Raw genomic sequence first — 23,182 nt, forward strand, 5'->3', positions numbered from 1 at the left:
TTTGACTCCCGGGTCTAAAAAAGACATTAAGTCTTGCTAAATCTTAAACACTGACAGCAATTAAAGCCTCATCTTCAGGCCCAGTAGAAGATGCCAATGAAAATAAACTGCATTCCTGAGACACAGGGCCAGAAATTAAAGCTATTCAACTCATCAACCCAGGGAGTATGACAGAAGAGGTAGGCATGTGAGATTGTAAAGGCTGATTTTGAGAGATAAAATAAGTTCAGTTTTTCTATAAACATAACCACTAATATAAAAGGCACACAGGTGCAAGACCAGCTTATGGGCCCTGTGTCAGATTAACAAGGTTCTTTTGAAGTATTAACCAACACCTCAATAAAGCCTACAAAGGTTATAAAAGGCTTATGGAAGTTATATCTTATGGTCAAGATTAAAACTTTATAGATTGTTTATATAAAATTTTGAAACACAAATTTAATTGGCTTCATGCTGTTTTATTAGGGCTTATTGTTTAGAAAATTAAGTCTCCTATCTCAGAAAATGAAGGCTTTTGCTTTTTTTGAAATCCTTGAGTGATCAAGTTGGTTAAATGGATGACTTATTTGACAGTGACCTGTGATCCTATGTCGTGATAGCAAGTGTTTTAAGCCTTTGATATTTGACAAACTTTCCAAAATCAAATTATAAATTATGTCCTTTTTTGACCTAATTAATCCTTTAAGATATTAGGTTCCCTAAAGTCCAAAAATAACATATTTAGTTTATTTGTTATACAAATTATACAGGAAGCATTGTCAAATACGAAATGCTGTTTGGCTTTCTTTGGGCTGTATTTGTATAAATATGTTACTGATATGTGTTCCAAAATTATGGGACACTCCTATAATTCTGATACGACTTGGTGTATGTTATCAGTAAGAATTATAATTTTTATATTAAATTATTGTGTGCCACAGAGGTAACACATTTCCTTGTCAATAGTGTCTTTGACTGTGGCTGCCCTAAAACTTTTTGTCATCCACAGATAATTGCTGTCTTGTTTCGGTCCTCTTTAGAAGGTGGTTTTATAATCAGCTATAAAACTTTAACAGGTGCTCTTGAATGTAGGTTTCTGATAAGATTGGAGATTGTGACATCAGAACAGAGGAAAAATTTTCCAAATTCATGGATAGATGAAATGTTCATGAATATCAAGCAGAATAGGAATTAAGTGTGTGGACTGAAGTAATAGACTAAAGTAATATTTTTGACTTTTGTTTAAAACATTGCTTTTTTTTTTGTTTTTCAGAGTCAAGGAAACCTTTCTTTTGAGCTATTTAAAGCTTTTAACAATTAAATAAAGTATACTTCTGTGAACAAAATTTGGAGCATATTTATTTCTCTCTACCTGATTTCTCTAGAATTTAGAAACTATTTGTGATTATTTTTAATTTATGGTAATATAGTTATGTTCATAAATGTAATGAGTCTGTTTTCATTTGTAACAAGACATAATTGGAGAAAGTGCTTATTTTTCCAAGGCTTTGACTGAAATAATGTGTTTTCCTTTAAGAAATCAAACTTGACTTATACAGCCAATAAAAGCCCCATGGGAAAACTGGCCACATACCTTGTCTACACAGTTCCTGTACAGGGTTCCTGACCTGTGATAAGTAAAGAATGCCACTTTCTGACAAGTTCAGGAGCCCCAAGTTATCTTGGGACCTCAAGAGGAGGGGAATTCACCCAACCCATAGGTATTTGATCATACAAATCCGTGGCTGGGCTTGGTTTTAAGAAAATCTTACCTGAGATTCCTTCTGTGGAACAAAGTTCCATAAAAACCAATTTTAAAAGCCTATGTGAAAAGTAATTATTCTTGTTGCACTTTATACAAATCATCTGGCCAAGTATAATAAAGCAAATTGGGCCTAACACGATTTGTCTTTAGTAAAAATGGGAAACTGGAGGGAGAAAAATTTTGTTTCAAAACCTGTAGTACACCTGTTGTTAGAATCTAGTCTTGCCTAATGTTTTTCAAATTTTATTATTTTCTACAGTTTGGACTGAATTCTAATTTTTCCTGGCTACATAACTCCAGAATAATATTTTCAATTTTTTTCTTCTTTCTTTTCCTTTTTCCTCCATTTTTCCTAATTTGAAATCACTGAAAATTAAACTGTGCTTTATTAAAGTCCTGAAAACTGAAGCTAGACAACTTAAACTTCAGAAGAAAATAACAGCAACCTAATGACATACATAAGCCACTTTCATACCTGCCTGCTGATGTATGGACTTTAGAGTAATGTGGCCTATATCAGTTTTAAATTTTCCAGGATTGTTCTTTTGTTTGTTGTTGTTTTTCTCCCTTCCTTCCCCTATTTTGTCTTCATAGGATATGAGACTTCACAAGCTGCTAAAATGACCTTTCCTAATAACTCAGGACCTACCTGTTTAGGAATAGACCATTCTAGCAATGAGAGATCAGACAGAAGCTGAGATCAGAAATTCATTTTCTTCTAAAATGCTTTCTCCAAAAAATTTTAAAAACAAAAGGGGGAAATTATGAAAGGAAAATAAATATTGGGGCCCCCAAATCACTAAGCCAAAGGGAAAAGTCAAACTGGGAACTGCTTAGGGTCAAGGAAACTTTTCTTTTGAGCTATTAACAGCTTTAACAATGAAGTAAAGTACGCTCCTGTGAACCAAATTTTGTTCAAATAAAGAGACTCGTATGCAAATAACTATATTGCCAGAAGTTAAGAATACTCACAAATAGTTTCCAAATTCTGAAGAAATCAGGTAGAGAGAAACAAATATGCTCCAAATTTTGTTTACAGGAGTATATTTTACTTAATCATCAAAATCAGTCAGTAGCTCAAAAGAAAAGTTTCCTTGCCTGAAACAGGGCCAATAGCTTTTGACTGTTGACTTATTCTATTCAAAGTTGTCCCTCCATTCACTGAGATAAATGCATATCTGATTGCCTCCTTTGGAAAAGCTAATCAGAAACTCAAAAGAATGCAACCATTTGCCTCTCATCTACTTGTGACATGGAAGCCCCCCTGCTTCTAGTTGTCTGACCTTTCTGTATGAAACAAATTAACATCTTATATATATTGATTTATGTCTCACGTCTTCCTATAAAGTATGAAACCAAGCTGTGCCCCAACCACTTTGGACACATGTCATCAGGACCTTCTGAGGCTGTGTCATGCGTGCATGTCCTCAACCTTAGCAAAATAAACCTCCAAGATTAACGGACCTCTCTCAGTTATTAGGGCTTCAAAAAACCTATATGATATAGAAGTTTATTTTTTGACAGGAGAAATAAGAAAAAGGATAATCAACATCTAGATGAAAATGCATAGGTGATACATGAAAATATAGGCTAATGAGGGAATCAGGAATAGGAAGAGAGTGCAAGCATGGTGGGTGAGAAGGATGGGTGCATGAAATATGGGTCAGTATAAGCAGTACAGAATTATTTATATCCAGCTACCTTCTTCTTGGGGGACAATTTCTGACTAACAGTTATTACTTTGAATCAATCTATCCTTGATAGAATTTACAAGGTTTTTTCTTTCTTTTTGAATTCTCAGCATGTAAAAATGGTATTAAAGTCTTCTATTTTGTCAGGTACAAAAGGTTGCTTGAATTTTCCATTGCAGACTAGAAATCATGAACCTTAGAAGCCTGGGCTCACATGTTAGGATTCTTCCTTCCTGGGGATCCCTTTATATTTAATTTGCTTCATTAGTTGTTGCTGCAGTGAGAATTGGTGAGCAATAATACTGCCCTTATAGGATTTTTGTCAAGACAGGAGCACCTTACATAACAGCAGGCACATAGTAAATAGTCACCAAAGGGCAGCTGGGAGAAGTTATTACTTGTAAGGTAACCAATAACAGGATATAAGAGAACACTATGAAATGACTCAACACACCTTGACTTTACTTCTTTACTACAGAAAAAAAAAAAAAAAAAGAAAAAAGAACACAAGAAGAACAAGTACTTCCTTGCTAGGAAGTAAATTATAATGGTCACAAACACTATGTCTACTATGCTCTGCTCTGTGAAGAATAATTTTTTTTCTTCTTTTCAAAAACATCTCTTAAATGCTAACAGTGTTCTTCTCTTCTTATGCACACATATCAATGGGAATTTCATACTTAGAAAAACTGGCTCCTTTGTGATACGAAGAGACAAACTTTTGACTCTAGTATATGAGTCATTGGAGGATGACCTTAAATTTAATGAAGGCAGAGATAGGAAGAAATTAAGAAATTTATTAACTACAAAAATGACCTACTTTCTGGTATTACATGCCTTGGTATAATATATTAACTTATTTTCTAGAATGCATTGCTTATTGAACTTAATTGTTAAAAGCTGTATCGCTACTGTTAAAGTGATACTGTTAAAAATAGTATCACTACTATTAGGACATTGATTCCTATGTAATCTATACTCCTATTTGCAACATCACTGTAAAACCTTGGATAATCACTTACTACCTCTGACCATTAGTTTCTCGTCTGAAACTTAGAAATAATAATACTTATCTAACAGTGTTATTGGGGATACTAAATTAAATAAAAATTGTAAAAATATTGAGCATTGTTTTGCATGTCCATAAGTATTTGAAAATGAGAGGATGGCCTAAAGTTCTGTTAACTTTCCTGGATTCTAATTCAGCAGATTGTCAAGAATACAATTCAATGGAACATTTAATATTTTGTCTCCATGATGGTAAAGTCAAACAATTATATTTCTTTAATAAACTTCTATAAGATATGTTTATTTATTGCTTTGGGAGATATAATCCTGCTTTTAATTTTGAAGTCTTGAAAAAACTAAAATAAACAAAGGATTTTGAAGAGAAATCATGATTAAGGAGATAATAACATGAAAAAGAAAATAAGATATTTTATTTATGAAGTAAATTTAAGAGTAAATGCAGATCATTTTAAACCCTGACCTACAGAAGTATAACAAGTATTTGTAGGGAAGAAATAATTTGACAGTGTATAAAGCAGTAAGACGAGTTTCTTTTCTGTCACATAAATGCCAAAAGTCTTCCAAAAGTTTTCTGATGATGAGAATCACAGCATAAAGCTGGGTGGAAACCAAGGACATACTCTACCCCAGGAATAGTAGACTTTATCTTCCGATATCTCTCCTGTCCCTGAATGTTGCAATGAGGTGTTGCGTACTAGCTAGCCATATAGAGGAGGTTAGGAGGTTGGGGCAAAGAATTTATTTAAAAAGATGCTCTATTGAAAATCTTGGGTCATTACCCCAATAGGTAAAAAATGCATTAAACTCATCTTAGCTGGCATCAATATAGTTTGAAAAAATGTAGATTACCAGGCTGATTCGGTTCACTAGGAAGCATTGAGTAAACATCTGTGTGTGGCACTATAAAAAGAAAACTAAACAGAAATGTCCTGCTTCAAGGGTACAATTATAGGCGATTTTTATAAAGGCATCGATACATCCAGGAAGTCCACAAAAGCCTGCTGGTTCCAGTTTTCCTAAAGTATGAGAGGATTCAGGAAATAAGCTACTATACCCTATAAAGTTAGAAGGACCTTAAGACATCCAGTGAGACTGCCAGTTGAGGATTCTGGTTCAGATCAAAAAAGATCTGGCAGAAACTGACTGCTAGAAAAGGGACTGTTGAGGCTCTTTTTCGAATTCATGTTTGAGAGGGCAAATGACAAGCACCCCCTTTGGCTCAAAGGGGAGAGGCAGAGTCCAGGATGTTTAACATTCATTAGGCACTAGATACTGAACAGATCATGTAAGAGATGCATATTTATTCATGTGAACGAAGTAGGTAATGTCTTAAACATGCTACATAATTTGAAACATGTTGAAGACAGTTTTTGAAAGAATGTTTGATTTAATAAATGCTAACAAAAAGGAGTATCTTCAAATGGGGGAGGGGTGGAGGAAGAAGACATATCTTCCTTTGTGTTCTTATGTTTCTCTAGGATCACAGAGGAGTTATGTTTTAAAGATATGCAACATAAATTTTTTTCTGTGACTTCTTAAACTGAAACAGGAAAATGACCTTCAAAGAATTTCAAAGCAGAGAATGAGGTATTAAGATACAATGAGTTTCTATTGCTGTTTGTTTCCAAGTATGTAATGCAAAGTGCATCAGCACCATGGAAGAGGTCCTTCTTAAGAAATCTGCTAGCACATCTGTTTTTCAAATAGGTAAATTGTCTGACTGTTCTTAGATACATTTATTCAATAATGGAAGTAGAAAATCTTGAATCATTTCTTTTTATACAGGCATATTTCTCAGCAGTTTGAAAGGACTGTTTTATCCTTGCAAATATGGCCTTAGTTTTCCAAATAACCATAAAATTATTTTTTCTTTGCTGTCACTCATAATTACTTGCAGAATCAAATAATTGTTCAGTTTGTTATTGCTTCTTAAAACTATAAAATAAAACTATCCAGATCATTTTAGTTCAGAGATGTTACAACTCTGATAGCTTTGATTATTCTCTCCTAAAAGTCAGTCAATTGAAAATTATGGAGCTCAAGTCAGTAAAAGTATTTCCATGAGTAGTGAATTTTGCTTCAGGATATGAAACGCCAGTACTTCTGTAAAGAAAAGTAATATGAATCAATACCTGTGGTGCAGGTGTGCTTGCAGGCAGTGATATATAACTCCACATGATGTCCAAGTTCTAGAACCCCTTATGAGAAGAGTGGCTGATGATACAGAACAAACCTCATGCAGAGATTGCTACTTAGTAACATGCTGAGCCATTATCTTGGCTGAGGATTTCTATGGAACCGGAGTGACCCAGGAGTTGACCCAGTTCAGTGCGTGTGGAGTCCTAGATGATAACTGTTTGACCTGGTCAGCTGTTCAGGCTCCACCCCAAGACCTGCTGAATCAGAACCTGAATCAGCAATTGATGTTGTAACAAGCCCTCTAGGTGATTCTGTTGCAACTAAAGTTTGAGAACCACTGCCCGGGACAGAAGCACAGAGAAGGAGCATTCATCCTTGGGCAGTCAGGGAGGCTTCAAAAAAGTCATTAATTTTGATAGAAATTTGTGAGGGATGAGAGGAAGATCAGAATGACTGTAATACAAAGAGCAAGTATTTAAGAAAAAATAGAGAATTTGTCCTACAAAAGATGTAGTTATGAAAATGGAATATTAAGTGTGTAGGCAAAATAGTGGGAAAGATGAAAGAAAAATTGTTGCAGACTTTGTGTGCCATGAGAAGTATTGGCATCTTTGAAGAGCCACTTAAAGTAAGTGGAGTAGATGGTTGAAAGAGACCACAGAGGAAGGAGGCTGTAAAAGCCAACGTAGAACTACAGAAGAGAGAATGGATTCAACAGTTTCTTATGAGGTATATAATTAGCAGTGTTTGGTTTTTGATGGAAAGAAGCAGAAAGGGAATAACAGGATGAGAACCAGTTTTCCTAGATGGAGGGGAAGAGGAAGGTATTGTCACCAAATGAGATATGAAATCAAGAGGAGAATATGTGTGCAGTGCATGCACATGCACTCATTTAGACATACTGAGTTTGCAAATGCTATAGGACCTCTTAAGGTTGATGTTCATTAGGAGACTAAATTTTATGTCTTAAGTCCTAAAGAGAGTGCAGGTTGTAGGTTATACAAGTCATGAGAAAGGGCAGGATTCCTTAGGACTGCAATATGAAGCTATAGAAATTTTGTTTTCCTTAACTACTTTTAGCTCATGGATCCTCTTCATTATCTGAAGGAACTATTGAACCTCCTCCCAGAGAAAGGTACTCACAGATAAAACTCTGCCTCCAGTCTCTGTGTTTATGGACCTCTGAGTGAAGCTCATCCTCTCATGTCTAAGGACCCAGATGAAGAATACTTGATGTGTAGTTCCAGTTGCCATGTGGTTTCAGAAGCCTTAGAAATCATGATTAAAATAGTACTAGATCAAGGTTGTGTAAGATAATGCTCAATACAAGTTAGATAACAATAGCAAAATAAGTGTTAAGTATTTCAATTTTCCAAAAATGAACCTGAACCTTCTCATTTCCCTCTTTCTTTAATCTCTCCACACTACATGCCATATTCCAGCTAGGAGAAACAAAAAACAAACAAACAAGAAACAAAATAAAGCAAAACATATTCATAATCCCTCCGTCCATAAAATCCAAATCTCTTTGCTCTATATCCTTAAGCTGACTTTGTTTCTTACGTATTAGATTTGGGGATAGCATTGTCTAGTATAGTTTTTCCTGCAGTATATAGAGGAAAGGTCATGGGCAAATTCATGCTATTTGAAACCATGATTTTGAATCTAGGCTGTGTAATTTGTGAATTATATTACCTAAACTTTAGTATCTTGGTTTCTGAAACTCAGTTTTTTCATCTATAAAAAGGGTTAATGACTCCTATTTGGGAGACTAGCAAATTGAGATTAATAAATGTAGATTTTTCAGGAACATTAAGTACAGCGCACTGTAGACAGCACGTCTTCTCCTAAATCTTAATCAAGGCCAGGATCTGAGAGAAGTGCTCATGAGAATTGATAAAATATTATTAGGTTGCTGAACCATTCCAGGACATGTAAAAAAATGAAGAAAGAAAATATCTACCAGCTCTCTTCTCAGGGAACATGTTTGTCTTTGGTTGGAAGGAAATACTTTGATAAGCCGCTTGGAGTGTGAGGTGAGACGCCTCCTTCCCCCAAGGAGTATTTTGAATAAAAACAGATGGTCATTAAACTGCCTCCCTCAGAGGGTGGGTCCAACTTAAAAGAGGAGCTTTAATTTGTAAAGTAGGTTTTGCAGAGCAGAGCTGAGGCCCCATCACTGGCTTTAACCTACCCTACCCTGCCCCCATGAGACTAACAGCTTCTTCTCTAAATAAATGTTAAATAAAAAATTTTAAACCTATTGAATCAATATTATGCAAATTGGCTGACCACCCTGCATTTCTGAGTGCTTGTTCCCATAGTCTTAATGTGGCTAAAATATTGGGGTGAAGTTAGTTGTGGGAGTTCAGTTGAAACAGAGAGCATAGATTTCATGTATATGGCCACGTAGGTTTCTCCCCAGATGGTGCAATTGATTTGTCGTGCTTTGTTGAAGCAATATTCTAGGGATTGCTTTGATTTTATTGTGAATCTTGAAAGCATTGACATGATGTTCCTAGAAAACGTTACGGACCTTACGAACTCTTAAGAAGTGAGGGTGACAAGACGGGTGGGTTTGGTTGTGCTAAAGTAGTCCTGTCTGTGATTGGTTCTAATTTTTATAATTCTGAATAGAATGTTTTTGTGAGAAAAAAAGGTATAGGGTTTAAAATGTTTGAAAATCCACTTGAAAAATTTGTGATGTTTACACTCCTGTGGAGCAAACAAAAACCATAACACAGTTTTCACAATTTACATCATTGATTTCACATATTTATATTTGTTTTAGCTCATTTTTGAAAGTTTAATTGCCCTTTCAGCTCTCTCCCTCCACAGGGCTTACCTATGATAGTTTCCTCTTCAACAAGTAAACAACAAAGCCCTGCCTCTTTTTTACAGATTGTGTGGCAAATGCATGAAATTACAGAATGTAGTGTTGGCTTTCATTTTTTTGAACTCTTTTCTGAGTTTTTGGTTAGCTTTTCTCTGTAGTTAATTCTTCCCCTTAAGGTTAGAGTGAACATCAATATTTTACCAGTTACTTTCATGTCTCATCTGTCTTCCTGCTCTTCTGACTAAATCCCACTTTGTGTCTGACTAAGCCACATGGCTGTGATGGAGGGGAAAGGACTAGTCTTCTCCATGTAAAGGATGAGACCCAGAGTGAAATGCGCAAATGACAGAGTGGAACTTCCATTTCTGGGAGGACCAATGGGTGTAAAAAAAGGAGATATTCCTTGATTCTTTTTTTCTTTCAAATGAAGATAGATATGTTTAACTTGTGGAAGAGAACATGGATAGGTTTCAAAACAAGAGATTTGTTACTTTTACTATAGATTCACTACAAAAGGTGACAAACTACCAACTGTAAAATGGGGCTTAAATCTTTGGTGATCAGAACATCATCTCAGGAAAAGTATGCTGTGGAATGTGTGCTATTAAACCCTCTCATAAATCACTGTGAAGATGAGAACTTGAAGGAATATAAGACACATTGTAGTATATTGCTTCTAAATTTACTACACTCTTATCCTTCAAAGTTCCTTGAATGAACTTTAGAACTGTTTTTGAATTAGTGCCTGTGACAAGAGGTACCATGGGCCAACGTATTTTCCTTTTAATTAGGAAACACACATAATTTAGAGAAATAAAGGTGAATCTTAGAAACTCTGTTTAATGGTTTTTAGTTACAAACTTCCTTTTTATTAAAATTAGCTTGTAATAGAAAGAGAAGCTACTTGATAGTATAAATTAATTGCCTTAAATTGATCTCCTTTTATTTTTTCATCAAGTTATAGAAGGAACTCAGTAAAAAAGCAGGAACTTTCTTGAATTTCCAAGGGTAGATACATTTGGAGGTATTATGGCAAAGGATCATGGGGAAGAGAGAAGGCCTATGGTAGTGCAGAGAGGAACTGTGATATGGGAAAACATAAAAGACAAAGAAGAAGTGGAAAAGTCCCACTGTTTTTAGCCAGTTCCAGCAAGAACTAACGAAATTTTCTCTGAAATACCCTACTCCATCCCCCTGCACCCAGACACACAATCCAATGGTTTCCATTAAAACTGGAAGTTTCAGAACCATAGCTAATCTGCAATGTAAGCACATGGAATCAGAAAAGCTAATGGATTCCATAGTCATCAACCACCCTCCTGCTTTGGATCACAGACTAGGGAGGCATGGTTTGAACATGCGAAATAAATGTAAAGATTACATAATACAGCTTTAAATTGTAGTTCATTTTAAACAGACCACTATTAGGAAAATGTGTGTGTGTGTCTGTGTGTGTGTGTGTGTGTGTTTCTAGGGGAATGTGGTTTGAAGAAGTATGATTTATGTGATCTGAGAAAATCCTTACAAATGAATTCCATCCCACCCTCTCAAGAAAATACTATGATTGTAGCAGCTACCTGATTAAGCTGTATTCTATTACTAGTCTATGATCAGTATCACTCTGCTGCTTGTTTTATATGCCGGCGCGGTAAATAATAACAAGAAGCCGTCAAAATAAGTATTTATAGTTAAGTCTCGATCGGTCACACAAGAGGGTTTTTGGTTGCATTGAATGGAAATAATTGTTTCTCTAACACACTTTCAATAGCATTAATAAGACCCACTTAACCAAATGTCATATCTTATGTTCTGTGAGGAAATATCTTACCTCAAAGTATAGTCTAGAGTGTCAAGAAGGAGTGCTAGAAGAACCTGGTTCTCATTTCTTAAATTTTCTCTTATGATACTTATCAGTGCTATGAGTATTCAGAGGAATGTCTTAGTAAAACGGGTTGACAGCGCTCCCAAGAAATCAGTGAAATAATGAGACAAAAGCATGAGTCAAATAGAGTTGGAGGCCACTGATGAATAAGTTTCAGAATACAGAAGGCTTCAAGTAGTAGAAAAAGTTTCTATTTATCTTTTTAAAGCTACTGTATATACAAATTAAAACTAAACTAGTCCTCTCATCCTTGGTTTCAATGACCATAAAGCAAAAGGGCATATACCAGATTTGCCTTGGTTGCTACAACCAATTTATTGTTTCAGAAGATTTAGAATCTTCTGAAATACAATATTCCTAATTTTTCCAAAGATTTTCATATTATGCATTGGTCTCCAGGAAATTTATCATATTGTATCAATTTCATAAAATACACTTCTTTCATAATCACTAATTTCCACAGTGATATACGGAAAGATATAAGAAAATACTATAAGAAAATACGCTATTTTCTGGGCAGGCGCTGTGGCTCATGCCTGTAATCCCAGCACTTTGGGAGGTCGAGGCGAGTGGATCACCTGAGGTCAGGAGTTCAAGACTAGCCTGGCCAATATGGTGAAACCCCATTTCCACTAAAAATACAAAAATTAGCCAGGTGTGGTGGCATACACCGGTAGTCCCAGCTACTCAGGAGGCTGAGGCAGGAGAATTGCTTGAACTCAGGAGGTGGAGGTTGCTAGTGAGCCGAGATTGTGCCATTGCACTGTAGCCTGGGCGACAGAGTGAGATGTCGTCTCCAAAAAAAAAAAAAAAGCTATTTTTCAATATAAAAACAAGGATCAATTTTCTATATATGCATCTATAAACCTATAGATGCATATGAATATTCAGTTCATAGTCTTTAGTTCAAGAGCATACAGTCTGCTGTCCATATCTGTGGGTTCTGCACCCATGCATTCAAACAATTGTAGGCTGAAAATGTTTGGGAAAAAAAATGGATGGTCACATAGACTTTCATGTCATTATTTTCTAAATAATACAGTATGACAACTATTTACATAGCGCTTATATTGTATTAGGCACTTTAAGTAATCTAGAGATGATTTAAAGTATATAGAAGGTTTGTGTAGGTTATATGTATATAGTACAACATTTTATATCAGGGACTTGATCATTCATGGATTTTGGTATTGGCAGGGGTCTCCTGGAACCAATTCCCCAAAGATATGAAAGACGACTATACTATATTTTAGAAAGTTTTTTGTAGTTCTCTCATTTTGAATTCAAGATATATTTTTAATAGGTAAAATTTTATAGCCCATTTGACTCTCAATATTACTTAGTACGTAAAATCTTTTTAAATCCAAAGTGCCCATGAAAAGGAATATTTATAATACTTTTTTTTTTATGGTGAAAAGACATATATATATATTTAAAATTAGCAAGCTAGACTCAGTTTACATTATCCCAATTTTGCTGGCAACATCCAAAGCATTGATATCAGGAGCCAGTCAAACATATGCCTTCTTCTCTCCATCAGGCCAAATCAGGGTGTTGACCTTGGCCACATCAACATCATACAGCTTCTTCACTATCTGTTTGATCTGGTGCTTGTTGGTTTTAACATCCACAGTGAATAGAAGTGCGTTGTCGTCTTCTATCTTCCTCATGGCAGACTTAGTGGTCAGCAGAAACTTGATGATAGCATAGTGGTCAAGCTTGTTTCTCCTGGGGGCGCTCTTCCGAGGATATCTGGGCTGCCTCAAGAGTCATAGTGTCTTGGGTTGCTGCAAGGTGGGTGACGTGTGGATCTTCTTTTGTGTGTGTGTGTGTGGTTGTGGACACCTTTCAACACTGCCTTCTTGACCTTTAAAGCCTTCGCTTTGGCTTCAGCTTTAGGAGGGCAGGAACTTCCATCTTCGCTTTCGGCGCCATCTTGTGAAAAGGGTCCAATGCTTTAAAAAAAAAAAAATCTAAAACTGTTTTTAAAAAATGCATTCCTAGTTTCAACTCAAGATATAGGAACATGTCTTTTTTGTTCTCTTACTCCTGGTCATATCAACAGTTCAAGGGGTTGGGTGGGGTGGGAGTGGGACCAACATTGAAGATGAAGAAATTCCCACCTGTGTCTGTTTGTCATCTCTACTTGTATAACAAAAAGTAAATTGCTAGATAAGTGAGTACTTAGGTATTCTAATTTGGAATGGACTGGCATTTGGAAGTAAACTGTATCACAGTATAGAAAGTTTTAAATTTGTAGCTCTCAGTCTTATTCATCCTTCTGTCTAGTTAATTCATTTTTAAAAACCTATATTGTCTGTGCTTACATTGTGAGTCTTTCAAAGAAATGCTAATTGCTTAACGTCTGAAGAAACTTCATCTCTCAGAGTAATTTCAATTTTCTTTTGACTATTAAGTTTCTGGTAGCAGGAAGGCTTAATTTGGCAAACCCTTGCATTTTAAAAGTTTAAAATGAGAGAAACAGAAGGCCACCAAAGAACCATTCTGAAATAGAAATAAGTTCTAATTCAAAAATTATTTGTTCTAGCCCCCAGGATGAAGACAAATTGCAATTAGGCCTTGTAATGGAATAATTGCAAACATATTTTCTCCAAATACCTAGGAGAATAAATGATTTTTCCAACAAAATATTTTATCAATAAGCAGAAGCTTTCAAATACATATGTGACATGTACCTTTATCAAATGATTGCTTAATAGAGTTTTACAGATCAGCTGAAAGTTTTTAAATCAATTTATTTTTTGATTTTCAAATATTTTTTTTTCTTTAATTTTGCCAGGGAAATTGTTTAAATGAGCCAGTATTCCACAAACCATAGTGAAACAAAAGAAGTTGACATTTTAAATAAGGCAACAAGCTTTCATACTCCTGAAACTTCTTATACTATGGATTAATTTTGCTTTCTTGAAATTCTAGCTATCTTGGTTTTCACAACACAACATTTTTCTTCGTTCTCCTGCTTCCTCTGTGGTCATCTTTTTTGGTTTGTTTGATCTCTTTTGTCCTCATCCTCTTCCTAATTTTTAAATGTAAATCTTCCTTTCAGGGTTGGGTCTTTGTTTCCAATCTTTCCCACTTTGCTGCCATGTGCCCAGGCTCAGTCTCTCTTCTAAAACGTGGTCCTTTGTATTTCTTCCTAATGTGTTGAAAATCAAAGTCATCACACCTTTTTCCACGAGTTTCCAGGCTCTGTTTGTAACAGAACCATTTCCTCAGTCATACTGTCTCTTTAAGCATCTGAGATGCCTCTTACTTTTCTTCTAGTTCCTAGGTCAGTCACCCCATCACTGCAGCCATCTTTCTCTCTTCTATTTCTTCTTCCTTACCCTTGTTCCAGGCAGTCATTTTTCCCTTGCATAATATAATGAAATGTAATTGATGTCCCTACCTCTTGTCTCTGTCACGATGAATTCCATGGTAATACTTACAAATCAGTCTTCCTGAAGTATAGTATTAGCTATGTCAATTCTCTACCAAAAATCCTTACGAGTTTGCCATTTTCTGTTATATAAAGTACAATATTCTCATCCTGGCACACAAGTCCATCCAAATACGGGCCTACCATGTTCTCATCCTCTCACAGTAATGTGTATCTCAGCCAAACTGGTGTTGTTGGTATTCCTAGGACTAACTTTGTGATTTCCTAACTTTTTGCCTTCATCAGTGCTTTTCCTTTAATGAGGACTTTCCTACCCTATCATCTGCCTCAAGTTGTTAACATAGCGCTTAATTTTCAAATGCTACGGTACACAGGAAGCCTTCCTTCGACTTCTAGCCAGGCACAATTCCTTTTGTTTCTTTTATCTTCATCTTCCCACAGCATTGTGCTTGTATGTTTCTAGTGGTACCAACCTTGTCCCACTTTAGCTATTTGAGGATGTGTTTATTGCAATTCAACACATTTTTAATTACTCATATATAAAATAAAATGAAAGGCACCTATTACAGTGTAAAGTCTCTGGGGGAAGGACTGGCTTATTCATATTTGTCTTTGATGTAGCACACCGCAGGGGCCTAGGCAGTAATAGATGCTTTAATTACTCTTGGTTTTACTGAATTGTGAAGACAGCAATAATATTTAGTACATGCACGTTTAGACATAAGTTTGCTCTGCAGGTATTTGAGGCATCTTAGAAAACAATCTAAGATTTAAGTCCTAAGGAATATCGTTTTTCAGATTTTAGAAGTCAGGATGGTTCTTTGGAGTTTTCATTTTTTCTTTTAATGAAATGAAAATAAAGCTGATTTAGCGGAGCTGGCGTCTCCGCTATGTTAGGTCTGAGGCGGCTGCCATGGGCGCGACGGATACTGCGGATCCCGCGACAGCCCGCGTGGGGTCCGCCGCTCTGCTGGCGCCGGGAGCTGCGGTGACACCATGACCCGGGGCACCCGTTCCCTCCACAGCAAGATCAGCCGCATCTCCAAGGCAGAGATCTGCTACGAGGGCACCTCTGCACCACCCACACCTAGAACCCCACCGTAGCCCTCGCCAAAATTCCATTTTCTGGTACAGAAGATACATCGTCCAATACCACCTCGAGATGAAGTATTGGAATATATTGTGTTCTATGGGAGTGACATTAAAGACCTCACTGTTTGTGAGCCACCAAAACCACAGGGTTCTGTGCCTGAAGACCCAGCTATCCTTCAGTCCTCACTAGGCTCATCAACTTCTTCATTCCAGTGAGTGGGTTCTCACGGGCCTTTCGCCAGGATGCCCATATACAGTCAGTTCAGTCCAAGCTCCTTAGTTGGGTAGGAGTTTCTTTCCTGCTGTTGGTGTTGCTGGAAGCTGTTTGGCATCGTTTGGAACAGAAACATCAAACAGTGGTATCTTACCCCAAAGTAGTGTGTTGGCTCTGCCTTAACACAGGATACAAGATCTCTAAAAGCACAGTTGTCTCAAGTTCCCTCAAGCCCTCAGTTAGACATTTTGAGGAAAGCTCAACCGTGGAACAAGCACTTGAAGACTGTTTCCGACCATTTACCTACTCCAGCACCTGTTGGGAGAAGGAGCCCTGTATCAACTAGGCCTTTGCCATCTACCAACCAAAAAGCAATAAAGAATCAAGAGCACTGGTGAGCTGAAGTACACAATGTTCCAAGACCAGAAAACGAGCAACTCAGAAATGATAGCAAGAGACAAGTAGCTCCAGGTGCTCCTTCAGCTCCAAGGAGAGGGCGTGCGGTTCAGCGAAGTACCAGGGGAAAATTTGGTATTCTACGAGATGGACCAATGAAATTTGAGAAAGGTTTTGACTTTGAAAGTGCGAATGCACAATTCAACAAGGGAGAGATTGACAGAGATTTTCATAATAAACTTAAAAGAAGATAAACGTGAGAAACAGGAGGAACCTGTAAATGGTGAGGATAACCGTGACCCAGGAGCTGATACCCAAAACAGTGAAGGAAATGCTGATGAAGAAGCTCCACTTGGACCTAATTGCTAGTAGGAAAAAACTAAATCCTTCTTTGATAATATTTCTTGTGATGACAATAGGGAACGGAGATCAACGTGGGCTGAAGAAAAAAGATTAAATGCTAAAACATTTGGAATCCCACTTTATCCAAACCGTGGCCGTGGGAGATGCAGAGGCAGAGGAATCCTCGGTTTCTGTGGTGGCAGAGGGCATGGTGGTGGCAGATGTGACACTTTCACCATCCCTGGAAGATTTCACAGTGGATTCGGAGGAGGTCATGGGGGCAGGGAGTGTTCGGATTTCGAATATAGGAAAGAAAACAAAGTTGCTGGATAGTCTATAAACAAGTCTCTGAAAATAGGTGAATTTTTAGCTCTTCATGGTCCTGAAAATTGATTTCAGTCTTTGTGAAGAATGAAGTGAATTCGCTGTACGTTTGTCATTAGCACTGGGTTTTTGTTTTGTGTTTGTTTTTCTGCTTAATTTCAAAGATAAAATGAGGTTACTTTTTGGGGTGGGGAGGAGAAAGGCTAATCTTAAAAAATGAACATAAAATATATTTGGAATAGCACACGGTGAAGTAATTTCTTATGTACAGTTAAGCAGTACTTCAGTGGGACTTGTAAGTATTTTTTCCACACTAAAAGTGTATTTTTTAAATTACTAAATCATATTTGGCAATTGCAAGTTGCCTGCAAATAGGGCTGTGATACTGTGTTTTGGGCCACAGAAGGTTGTGTGTGTGCATGTGTGTATCTTTCTCCTTTCTTTTGGGGAATCCTGTAATATGAGGTAGCTTATTTCATCAATTATTTAGTATGCTGGATGGCAGAGAATTTTCAGTCAACTAGGTACACACAGTAAATACCGTTTCTTAGGCAAAGGTAACATTTTATATAGTTGTAAAATTCCATTATATTTCTTTTTTTTTTTTCTTTTTTTTTTTTTTTTTTTTGAGACGGAGTCTTGCTCTGTCACCCAGCCTGGAGTGCAGTGGCCGGATCTCAGCTCACTGCAAGCTCCGCCTCCCAGGTTTACGCCATTCTCCTGCCTCAGCCTCCCGAGTAGCTGGGACTACAGGCGCCCGCCACCGCGCCTGGCTAGTTAATTCCATTATATTTCATTGCCAAAGAAACATTAAGAACTTTGTATAGCCACATAAAAAGCAACCAAATTTTTAAAGAATAATCATTTTAAAGTCAGAAAAAAAGCTGATTTTAATATTTATGCTCAGGGCAATATCTGTCTTGGTATTCAGAAAGTTGTGAAAATACAAATGGATTTTTTGTGTCTTCCTTCCTATTTTTCTTGCATCAGATCACTTTGCCTCACCTTCTCATCTGTAAACTGGGGAATAATATTATCTACTTCATATGGTGGTTGTGAGATTTCCTTGAATTAATATATGTGAAGCCATGAGCACAATGCTTAGCATAAGATCATTAACAGTCATCAGCAAGGAAGAAACCCGAGAACAATTGGATTGAACGTGTCTGCAGTCACGCACAGGTTTTTCTTGAATCCTTATCTTCATCTAAGTCCTTGTATCCTGCATATGTGAGCAATAGTAGCTAAAGTGAACTGTGGTTATTTCCCTCTTTCAGCTAAATTCAATCACTGCTTCTGAGTAAACATTGCAGGTTGTGTTTGGTGAGGGATTCAAGGCCTTTATGCTTCATGGTGGAGTGAATCAAATTCTATATCAATTGCTCAATTAAGATTATGAAAAAATAGATAAATTTCACTTGAGAAAAGGACTAAATCTGATTTGTCCATCCATGTACCTCAGCCCATGGCACACTGCCTGGTGTATTGCAGGCACTCAAAATTTTTTTGTTGAATGAAGAAGTCAGTTAATGGAGTTAAACGACTAAGACATAACTTGTTTTTCTTACCTTTAGAAGATATCCTAGAGATGAACTCCCTTTTTTGAGAACAATTAGCATATAGTTGATTTTATTATGAAGATAAATGACCCCTTATTTTATAGTAATTGATTTCTTTGCAATAGAATCAGTGTAAGTAATTGGGAATAAATTCTCGTTAATATATGACATTGTTAGAAACATTCTGTCTTACTTGCATGAAAATCATCTAACAGGATTAAATGACATTTTGCAGGTGCTTACTGTGTGCCAGACACAGTTCTAAATGTTTCAAAAAATAAAATGTGCATTTTATAAGTGTGGTATGGAATCCTGGGCTGAATCCTGAAATGGAAAAAGTATTAATGGAAAAACAGGCACAATCTGTATAAAATCTGGAGTTTGGTTAATTGCAGTGTATCACTGTTGGTTTCTTAGTTTTGTCAAATGTGCCAATGTAATGTAAAAGAGTAATGTTTGGAGAAACAGGTGAGAGGTATATGAAAACTTTCTGTATTATCTTTGCAACTTTTCTGTATACCTAAATTTATTACAAAATAAAAAGCTTATTTAAAAATATGTATTCATTTGTTTAATCCTTAAAACAAGCCTATGATACAAGTATCATTGTTGGCTCCTTTTACAAGTAAAAATTCAAAGTATAGACAGGTTAAGTTATTCCTCGGGTCAGCAGCTGCTATCAGTGCCAAGATACTGGCATTTTATTCTAAGTTGCAGTGGTCCCCAACATTTTTGTCACCAAGGACTGGTTTCATGGAAGATAATTTTTCCATGGATGGGGGAAAGGAGGATGCAGGGATGGTTTTAGGATGAAACTGTTCCACCTCAGATCGTCAGATATTAGTTAGATTCTGATAAGGAATGTGTAACTAGATGCCTCCCATGTGCAGTTCACAATAGGGTTGGCGCTCCTAAGAGAATCTAATGCCGCCACTGATCAGACAGGAGGCAGAGAGCTTAGGTGGTAATGCTCACTCAGCTGGCACTCACCTACTGCTGTGTGGGCCAGTTCCTAGCAGGCCACAGACAGGTGTTGATCTGTGGCCTGGGAGTTGGGGACCCCTGCTAGGTTGTACAGTTTTTAAACAATATGCATTCCTTTATCTCCTGACTCAAGTAATCAAGAAGTCAGTCATGAAGCAGATGTAATCACAGCTCAGTCAATAATTCTATCTTCTGAGACTCTTGTCATATGGCCAATGATTGACCATTTTTGTTGGAACGCTATTCCCTATGAAACTTAGGCTAGATGCTGTTGATTTTTGATTTCAGAATACCACACAATCGACCACTACCATGACCACAAATTCTAAGTTGAGTGCATTGTAATTGATTCTCATGATCATATCTTAAATTCCTTAACCCAAGACTGAAATGTTGAATTCTGTAGTCATTTGGGGGTTATCGTGAAAGCCGCTGTCCTGTCTCCCTGTTCTGGTGCCCACACTACCCTCTGTGTGGGTCATATCTGTGCAAATGTCATGCTTTCATGCTTTCCCTGTCAAGCTGTTTATAAAAAATACATAGTTTCTGAAGAAAAATTGAAGAAAGATGCAGAGAAGAAAAACACACTAAAGCAAAAACTCTCCAGAAAAAGGTAAATAAAAAAATTCCTCCTAAACTTTAAAGACTCGAACCAGCACTTTAAGCTTCGAGGTAGCTAATATGTTCCAAATAATCTTATTGTACATAGCAGTCAAAAACCTCTTTATTCTTTAATGGGTATTTCTAGCTGCTTTCTTACACCCTTAAAAACTTTATGTCTTGCCTGCACAGCTGCAACTATGACCACAGGCCACTTCTTTTTCTCATTATATTGCCCACCTATTTGTAACAATATCCTTTATTGTTTCCTTAACCACAAACAGCACTGTGGGAGAAAGAAACTATTGCTCTCTTATTTATTTCAATATGACAGACGAAAATGTGTGGGGGAGGAGCACGAACAGGAAGAGAAAGGGTTTTTTTTCCTTCACTCTTTGATGCTACTATTTCAAAGCACATTTACACTTTTTTCTTGGTTTTGTTTGGTTTTAATTTGACCAATGAACATTTACAAGATTTGCAATGTATAGCGAAAAATGAAATTATTTGTTTTTAAAAAATCTATGTGCAAGTTCAAATTTTAATTTTTCTAGGAAGACTGTATTACTTCTCCATAGATTTAGATTATTGATTAAAATATTTAATGCACTTCTGCTGGACTCATTTTTCTTCTGAAAACACTTCTTGCTTTCACCTAAAGTGTGGTGAAAATAAATGCTTATTGTAAGTTTTAGGAAATTTCATTTATCCCTAAGAAATATATTTCTTGTTATGCCCTTGATTTATTACTTTTTTGAACAAATTGCTTAATAACTTTTAAACTTGGATATTTACAGCTGTATTTTCCTTTGATTACATATACCTAAGAAGATTTAATTTTAAAAACTGGAATAAAATTATAAAGGAGCTCATCGGAAATCAACCAATATTGAGTGCAAAATGTAAAAAAAGAAAATCTTCAGGCAGCAAGAGAAACAAGCTATCTTGATCTTGGTGTGAAATTTTCTGGTGCTGCTGCCAATCCTGTTACTGTGGCCCCAGAGTCCTTTAGTTCTGTTCTCTCCTTACCTCTCCCATTACTTTCCCTTCCCCGTCTCCGTTTTTCCACTTCTAAACACACACACTGGCTGAAGTGGAGTGCAGGGAGAGGATGGTGCATTTCTGTTTGTTTTCTCCCTGTATTTTCTATTTTCTGACCACAAAATGGCTAGAGATGCCTCATATAATCCAAAATAGTTTTAAAATTTTGTTTCTTTTGTTTTTTGTCCAGGATAATGCTATTGGTTTGCCCAATTTTTTTATACTGTTGGCTATAAGCTCATACAAATTTTAAATGTCCTTCATAAATACATTGTGAACTTTTTTCTCTTAGCACTTAGTATAATATTTTGCTACAGTCTGTCATTAATGTACCATTTAACATACACATATACATTTGCCAGCCATTATCATTGTTACCTATGCTTGACTGAAAAATATACTGAAAATACTAGTCTACTTTTCCACAGGCTCGTTTAACTTACACTGTTATATTTAAGGTATATGCCTATAACACCCCATCTCCCACTTGACACTTCTAAGCCCAACTCACTTTTTACTGTCAGTCGTGAGTTCTGCATCTTACGTGAAATGTCACGGGTCCATTCCAGCTCTTGTTGCTTGTTCCTTCTCTCCTCCCTTTTATTTCTGGATTATTGAGACCTATGCTTTAATATCAATCTTTTGGCTCAAGTTATTAACCTTCAATGGCAGAGTGGCAAATGTAACTCTTTTACGCTACATAACATAATATCTGCTTGTTTATTGCTTGCATATTCTAACCTAAATTTGAATTGGCATACAATCTTATTGTCAATATGTGACTAACTTGTATTATATAGATATTAAAATCCACATATGCTTCATTTACCTTACAAAAATCTGTATATGCTCAAACTAGATCTTGAGTTTCATCAGGGTGGCGACCATGTTTTATATTTGTTGGTGTTCTCTGTTCCCTAACAGTGAAAGGGGTCAGTATATTATGGTCGATAACTATAAACCCTCTGTGGACAGGAACAAATTAAGAAAAGATATTCTACTTGTTTACCTATATGGTAACTTAGAGTTGCTTAAATGTCTCGAATAGAAACATAAACAATCTTGACTCAAATTTTAAAATTATTTTCTAATGATTGATGGAAACCACAAACTATAGATAGAAAACGGCGCTGAACTTCTTAGTGACTGACCGACAGGAAAACAGGTACCAGAAAGAATGAAGACTTTTACATCAGGTGTTTTAGAAGAGATTCGTGGTTATCTGAGTAGAGTTATGATACCAGGGTGGTGTGTTCATCCAAGGCTGTGAAGAAACCTTAAATTGACAAGATAAACAAGAGTGAATCAGCTAAATGACATTTGTGATTCAGGCATATCCTCTGAAGATGAAAAATAATCCCTGTCTCAGGGTCAAAGTAATGACTCATCTCTTAGAAATTGAGGTGGAAACGTCCAGTTTTGGGAAGAATAATGTTTCACATTCCATAGGCTATCCTCATTTAAGTGCAAATAGCTAGAGTAAATGATTGTGGGCATCTGAGCTGTGACTAGGAAGTAAAGAAAGGTTATAATACACACAGTTTCAGAGACATTGTCATCATCACAAAGAGCCTTTGGACTTGGAGTTTATGCCTTTCTGTATTCTAGGAGCTGTGGTATAGTCCAGGAAGGATGATTTCAAATTTAGATTAGAATATGCAAGAAGCAAACAAGCAGATATTATCTTATGTAGCATAAGAGAGAGTTACATTTGCCACTCTGCCATTGAAGGTTAATAACTGGAGCGTGGATGACCCCATAGAGAAAAGTGAATACATTTTCCAAGCATTTCATTCTGGTTGTTGCAATGATCTATGAAAGGCAAAGTAAATAGTTCTGTCACTACACTTGCCTTACAATGCCCACACATATAATATAGTGTTATTCTTTATGCCAGATAATGTTCAAA

The 23,182-nt window shown here is 36.4% G+C and overlaps 2 pseudogenes; one reads left to right on the forward strand and one right to left on the reverse strand.

The window, feature by feature from the left end:
• Positions 1-12,778: 12,778 nt before the first annotated feature.
• On the reverse strand, positions 12,779-13,268 carry LOC144340644 (large ribosomal subunit protein uL23 pseudogene; annotated as a pseudogene).
• A 2,449-nt stretch (positions 13,269-15,717) lies between these two features.
• On the forward strand, positions 15,718-17,117 carry LOC100425355 (protein LSM14 homolog A pseudogene; annotated as a pseudogene).
• The last annotated feature ends 6,065 nt before the right edge of the window (positions 17,118-23,182 follow it).

This window comes from Macaca mulatta, chromosome 4 (assembly GCF_049350105.2).
Source record: "Macaca mulatta isolate MMU2019108-1 chromosome 4, T2T-MMU8v2.0, whole genome shotgun sequence".
NCBI classification, from domain to species: Eukaryota; Metazoa; Chordata; class Mammalia; order Primates; family Cercopithecidae; genus Macaca; species Macaca mulatta.